At 46.9% G+C, this 7,206-nt stretch overlaps 1 long non-coding RNA gene across 1 annotated transcript; it reads left to right on the top strand.

The window, feature by feature from the left end:
• Positions 1-3: 3 nt before the first annotated feature.
• LOC148144568 (uncharacterized) lies at positions 4-5,275 on the top strand. Its single transcript, XR_015751516.1, has 2 exons — positions 4-107; positions 4,671-5,275. It is a non-coding gene; the product is annotated as an uncharacterized LOC148144568 (long non-coding RNA).
• The last annotated feature ends 1,931 nt before the right edge of the window (positions 5,276-7,206 follow it).

Raw genomic sequence — 7,206 nt, forward strand, 5'->3', positions numbered from 1 at the left:
ATAGGAAGAGGGGGCCACCCCCCCTCCTCCGGTCACCGACGGACACGATAGACCAATAGGAAGAGGAGATGGGTGACTGACGGCCGCTGCGGCCCAATAGACGGCGGGTAAGGCTGGTCCTCCAACCAATTGGAATGAATGAAAGGGCGGGATTGGAGGACTGAGTAGGAACAGCCAAAGGAAACTGGAGCATCTTTATATCAAATTATGTACTTTATTCATAAAAGTACCTTTATACATACACACCCATAGGCTCTTAAGCTATTCGGTTCTGTTACAGTGGCTTATGAAGAAGCAAAAATAAAACTGGAGTTTGACCCCCATCTAGCAAACAAACCAAAGGCATTTCTTAGTTGTACAAGAGAATGGGAATCCCTACAGTGTGTAAACAGGCCCTTCTGCCCAACAAGTCTGCACTGACCCTCCGAAGAGTATCTGCCCAGACCCATTCCCCTACCCTATTACCCTACATTTCCCCTGACTAATGCACCCTGGCCCACACACCCCTGAACACCGAGGGCGATTTAGCACGGCCAATTCACCCAACCCGCACATCTTTGGACTGTGGGAGGAAACCGGAGCACCCGGAGGAAAGCCACGCAGACACGGGGAGAATGTGCAAACTCCACACATAGACAGTAGCCCGAGGCTGGAATCGAACTTGGCGCCTGTGAGGCAGCAGTGTTAACCACCGAGCCACCGTGCAGCCCCCCACCCCATTGACCAAGATATGAGGCATTGGGAGGGTCAGGTAACTGAACGGACACCCCTTCTAACTCCAGCAGAAAGACCTTAGACTGTTCCTTGGCAGCATGGATAAGGATGAATAGCCAAGGACTTTTTTCGAGGGTAGGGACATCGAAGAATGTAGTGCTGGAAAAGGCATCCGAGGAGCAGGAGAGTCGACGTTTCGAGCATAAGCTCTTCATCAGGAATCAGGGTAGGGGAGTCCAAAAGTAGAGGGCGTAGGCTTGAGGTAAGAGGGGAAAGATATCAAAGGTGCCCGAGGGGCATCTTTCTTACGCAGGGGATGGTGCGTGGGTGGAACGAGATGCCAGAGCAAGTGGTGGAAACTGGTACAAATACAATTAAAAGGCACCTGAATAGGAAGGGTTCAGAGGGATATGGGCAAATGAGACAAGATTAATTTGGGATATCTGGTCAGCATGGAAGAGTTGGACCTCCCCTCTCGCCACCCCCAAGTCTGCTGCAGACCAACTTTGTGGTGTAAAGCCACACAGGCAGTGTCTGTCATCCTGTGTCAAGCCAGCAGATGTCTCCTGCACAGCCATGATCATGACCCACAAGGGGGTAGCCTCTCTCTTCATGACTGACCATACCTGGGATCCCCTTGATCCCAAGATGCCCATTCCCTCCTCTGATTCAGACCCTTTCCTACTGTCAGAACCCTCACAGATTTTTCATTAGTTTTACTTTTATTCTTTTAAGCCATTTGGGTTTGGGGCTGCAAACATGGAATGGCGGCAGAAAATTGGGACAGACTTGTGGTGAAAGTAAAAGCCTTTGTTTGGTTGGTGAAGCTCAGGCCTCATCGTTGAATTAAAAAGGTTTCGCCTGACACAGCGACCCCGGGATCGCAGAAGTGGGGCGCTGACACGATCGCTATGTAGGAATTGGTTCTGGTGAGACTGCAAGAGGCCCTATATTCAAAGTGGATGTTGAGTGGTAATTGAGGTTCTTGGGAAAAGATCAGGCTGTCAGGGCGGAATCAGAGTTGGATGTGTTTTTTTCAAACTGTTGGTTTTCAGAGGGGCTGCTACTGGCACGGTGTGAACTTTTGAAAGCTGCCTGCTTCATCTCTCTCTCACCAGCTTCCGGAAGCTTGGAGACTGGAAAGCTGGAGGTGGAAGTCGAATACCTACAGTGTGGCTGCAGGCCGTTCAGCCCATTGAGCCCACACCAACCTTCCGAACAGCATCCCACTCAGACTCAGCCCCTACAACCCTGCTTTCTCCGTGGCTAATCCACCTAGCCCGCACACTCGGGGCAATTTAGCACGGCCAATCCACATTAAAATGCACACCTTTGGACAGTGGGAGGAAACCGGAGGAAAGCCGCACAGAGATTGTGCAAACAGTTGCCTGAGGGAGGAATCAAACCTAGGTCCCTGGTGCTGTGAGGCAGCAATGCTAACCACTGAGTCGCTGTGCCAACCGGATTATTACAGATACGTGAGTGAACTGAAAAGATGACACTGATCAATGCTTCCAGGAAGGAGGGAGGCAATGGCCTCGTGCTGTTGTCAGTGGACCAGACACCCAGATAATGTCCTGAGGACCCAGGTTCAAATCCTGCCACAGCAGATGGAGGAATATGAATTCAATTCAAAATCTGAGACTGAGAGTCTAATGAATCCATGGTCAGGGAAAAACCCGTCTGGTTCACTAATGCCCTTTCGGGAAGGAAACTGTCACCCTTACCTGTTTCGCCTGACATGTGGCTCCAGACCCACAGCGATGTGGTTGACTCTGAACTGCCCTTGGGACAATTAAGGACGGACGATAAATCTTCACTTCCGCTGAAGAGTATGTTTCTGGAAAAGTACAGCTGGTCAGGTAGCATCCGAGGAATAGAAGAGTAGACATTTCGAGCGTAAGCTCTTCATCAGGAATGTGGCCCAAGGAGGGGGCTGCAAGCTAAATGGGAGGGGGGGTGGGGAGGTAGCTGAGAATGCAGTAGGTCGATGAAGTTGGGGGTGAAGGTGACAGCAGGGATGCTGCCTGACCGACTGCGTTTTTCCAGCGCCACACTCTTCGAATCTGATCTCCAGCGTCTGCACTCCTCGCTCTCTCCTAGTAAATGTCCACCTATCCAGCGACACCCTCATCCCTTGAGCAAAACGACACGCTGTGAAAGTAATGTTAAATAACTCCATTTTCGAGACGTTTACAGAGGGCCTCAGAAGCGTGAACTTGCTGGGAAATTCGTTGGCAGTTGGGACTCCTGAGGGATCGCCAGGGCATCTTTAGGGCAACTTTGCTGCAAGTGATGATGTTCCTTTCAGAAGGTCTGCGCTCTTGACAAACAGCACGCATCACTTGCGATGTCACAACCAAATGACAGCGGCTAGGGCCTGCAAGTAATACAGATGAAAGCAGCGCGGTGACACAGAGGTCCGCACTGCTGCCTCGCAGCACCAGGGACCTGGGTTCGATTCCACCCTGGGGGCGACTGTGTGGAGTCTGCACGTTCTTCCCCCTCGACGTGTCTGCGTGGGCTACCTGCAGGCGCTCTGGTTTCCTCCCACTGTCTCAAGGTGGGCAGTTTTTAGATGGTTTGGCTAAATGTTGCACTGCAGCGTTCAGGGATGTGCTGGTTAGCTATGGCTTTTTAAAACAAAACCCACGTGGAGTTACAGGGATGGAGTCGAGAGTGTGGTGCTGGAAAAGCGCGGCCGGTCAGGCAGCATCCGAGGAGCAGGAGAATCGACGTTTCGGGCATAAGCCCTTGATCAGGAATGAATTACAGGGATGGTGTGGATCTTGGTGGGATGCTCTTTCGAGGCTTAGTGTAGCTTCGAGGGGCCAAATAGCCTCTTTCTCCACTGTAAGGATTCCATAAGTAATCGAGCCAGTTTTGTAATTTTCTTTTAATTATTGTGGGTTGTTTCTTTGTCTGTCCTTTGTGTGAATGAGGAGCTGACAACGGTGTAGCCAAGTTAAAGTGTAGACATTAATTGTAATACTTTATATAATTTTCTTCTCTAAAGTTATTGTTTTTAATAAATTGATCATCTATTTTGCTTAAGACACAAAACTGATGTCTGGAATTACCAAAGTCTGGGATTGGTAATTTTAAAGATCTGGTCGGAAAGTAATGGCATAATTATGGAGAGGAGGTGCTGGTGTTGCACTGGGTTGGACAAAGTTAAAAATCGCACAACACCAGGTTATCGCCGAACAGGTTTATTTGGAAGCACATAGCTTTCGGAGCGCTGCTCTGAAACCTGACGAAGGAGCAGCACTCCAAAAGCTAGTGCTTCCAAATAAACCTGTTGGTCTATAACCATGGTATTGTGTGATTTTTAAACTATTGAGGGTCTTCGAAGGATTTCAATTTTAGCGTGTTGCAAATGCAGAAGTACAGAAGCAGGTACGGTTGGACTGTCTGTCTCCGTAGAGTAACACTACCCTCACCTACATCGCTCTAATGTAGGTAACTCTGCCCAGACCCAAAGATCTGGAAGTATCTCTGACTCTCTCAATCCTCCTCTTTTTTTTTTAAATAGACTTCTTTAAAGAAAACTCTATGAAGCACTTTGTAATTATTGGACTGTGTGAAAGGTTCTCGACAAATGCTTGCAAAAAAGTAAAAGCCATCTGGATAGGGGCACGAATAGGAAGGGTTTAGAGGCACAAGTGCTGGCAAATGAGACTAGATTGATTCGGAATATCTAATCTCCCCCACTTCCTCTGGCAGTTCAGTCTATAATCGCACTACCCTCTGTGTGAAAAGGATTCCCCGTTTGGTTCCATGTTAAATCTCTCCCCTCTCAACTTAAACCTCAGCCCTCTAGTTTTGGACTCCCCTATCCCGGGGGGAAAAGTCCTTGGCCGTCCACCCTATCCATGTCCCTCGTGACCTTATAAACTTGTGTAAAGTCAGCCTCCGACACTCCAACCTCAGAGCCTCTCTCTCTCTCTTTACAGGTCAAACCCTCCAACCCCTGGCAATATCCTTGTGAAGACGACAAAAGCTGGAAGTTGCAGCTGGTCAGACGGTATCCGTGGAGAGAGAACAAGCTAACGTTTCAAGTCTAGGTTAGTCCTCCAGCCAGAGTGAAGGAGGTGCTCCTACTTGTTATGAAGGTGTAGAAGTGTACTGTACCTTTTGAGAGCAAAGGACTTAGCAAGCACACAGAGTGCTGGAGAATTTACAATGTAACATTTAGTCCAGCAGCTAGCATTGGCTGAGTCGCAAGGAGACAAAAACAAATTCAAAGTCGGCCAATCAGTTTAAAGTGTACCCCTCCAACCCTCCAATCATCCTCTGAGAAGCTCCAATTTAATATTGATCGTTGTAACTTATGCTAATCTTATATAGGTTTTATAAACACTGGTGTTGTCCTTTTTTTAATATTTTAATTAATAATTGGGTATTAATTGTGGCATTAGAACAGAAACTAGTGCTGTGGAATGAGAAATGTCAATGGCAATTTTGTAATCGCCAACAATGTTACTTCTGTTTTCTATCACATAAATAAAACTGATTTTGTAAAATAAAACTAATAAAGCACTTTCTATCCTAAAAAAAAGTACTAACCCTCCAATCGAGTTTGAATTTAGTGATATAGACAATATTAGAAACCAATGAAACGATCTGATGCTTTGGGATATAAGACCGGGAAAAACTGAACAGTTTAGGGAGGAACTGCCAAGCCACTAAGCATGTACAGACTGCCCAAAGTACAGCTCTCTTAAAGGTACCTTTATCTATCAACGAACTGTGAAAGAGAAATCCCTAAGGAGAAGATAATCTACAGAGGAAGGTACAAAGGGAAGATTCGACAGCTGCCTGGTTTTGAAATTTGAATTTTTGGTAAATCTTACTCGGGGTTTTACTGTACTAGTATTCCAGAAGGGAAAGTAAAAGTTAAGTTAGAGGAAGTTGTAAATAGTTGTTAGTTAATTATTCTCCGCTATACTTTAAGAAATAAAATTGTTATTTTTACTTTAAATAGTTCTTAGCCTCTCGAATTTTCACAGATTTCTGCAGGGGATAAATCTTTTCTGTGTTGGTGGTTTAAATCAAGCAGGGGGGTTTACCCAGTGTTGCAACATACTCTTGTTGCTATCGCTTATGGTGTTTTTTTTTGGAATGACAAGGATTGTGAGTGAATGAATGAATTAGCTTTATTGATTATGTCCTGAATATTGAGAAATATTATGACATTCAAGAATGATAGGTAAAAGGTGGAGTGAAGAGCACTCAAGGATGGCATTTGTGCAAATAAAGAGTCATAGAGATGTACAGCACAGAAACAGACCCTTCAATCCAAGATCTTGTTCCAGGAGATCAGGATGGAGATGAGGAATGTGAAGATGGAGATGAGGAATGTGAAGATGGAGATGAGGAATGTGAAGATGGAGATGAGGAATGGGAGGATGGAGATGAGGAATGGGAGGATGGAGATGAGGAATGTGAAGATGGAGATGAGGAATGGGAGGATGGAGATGAGGAATGGGAGGATGAAGATGAGGAATGTGAAGATGGAGATGAGGAATGTGAAGATGGAGATGAGGAATGTGAAGATGGAGATGAGGAATGGGGGTGGGGGAAATTGCTCTTCAGAAGGTCAGTGTGGACTGACTGACACACTGTAGGGATTCTATGATTTAAGACAGTCATGAGGTGGAGATGTTGGACAAGGTCATAAGTCACACAACACCAGGTCATAGTCCAATAGGTTTATTTGAAACAATACGTTTTTGGAGCGTACTCCACTTGGTGAAGGGGGCAGCGCTCAGAGAGCTTGAGATTTCAAATAAACCTGCTGCACTATAACTTGGTGTCGTGTGACTTCTGACCATGATTTAAGGTGACCCTGGCCAACGGTGACCACAATAAGGTCGAATTCTCCATGCTGTTCAAGAGGAGGATATTGGATCTGAAACTGGGGCTTTGAAACTAAATAAAAGCAGCAACGTGGGCAGAGCAGCTGAACGAGGTGAAGTGAACAGGCATTCTAGGGGTAGATCAATGAAGAGCCAGTCACACATCTGAGGGGATATTTCAGGTAAGTATGTACCTGTACTTACGGTGGCTCAGTGGTGAGCACTGCTGCCTCACAACGCCAGGGAACCAGGTTCAATTCCACCCTCAGGAGACTGTCTGTGTAGAAATTGCATGCTCCCTTTCCCCCCGGGGTCTGCATGGGCTTCCTCTGGGTGTGCCAGTTTCCTCCCACAGTCCAAAAATGTGAAGGTTAGGGTGGATTGGGAGAAAGTGAGGACTGCAGATGCTGGAGACTGGGGTTGAAAAACGTGGTGCTGGAAAAACACAGCAGGCCAGGCAGCATCCGAGGAGCAGGAGAATCAACGTTTCGGGCACATGCCCTCCTTCAGGAACAGCAGGAGAATCGACGTTTATTAAATTGCCCAGCATCCGAGAATGAGCAGGCTAGGTGGATTAGCCACGGGATGTGCAGGCTTATAGGGTGGGAAAATGACTGGGTGGGACGCGCTT

This window comes from Chiloscyllium plagiosum, unplaced genomic scaffold, assembly GCF_037043375.1.
Source record: "Chiloscyllium plagiosum isolate Xiang-an unplaced genomic scaffold, Cpla_swu_hap1 HiC_scaffold_27, whole genome shotgun sequence".
Classification (NCBI taxonomy): Eukaryota; Metazoa; Chordata; class Chondrichthyes; order Orectolobiformes; family Hemiscylliidae; genus Chiloscyllium; species Chiloscyllium plagiosum.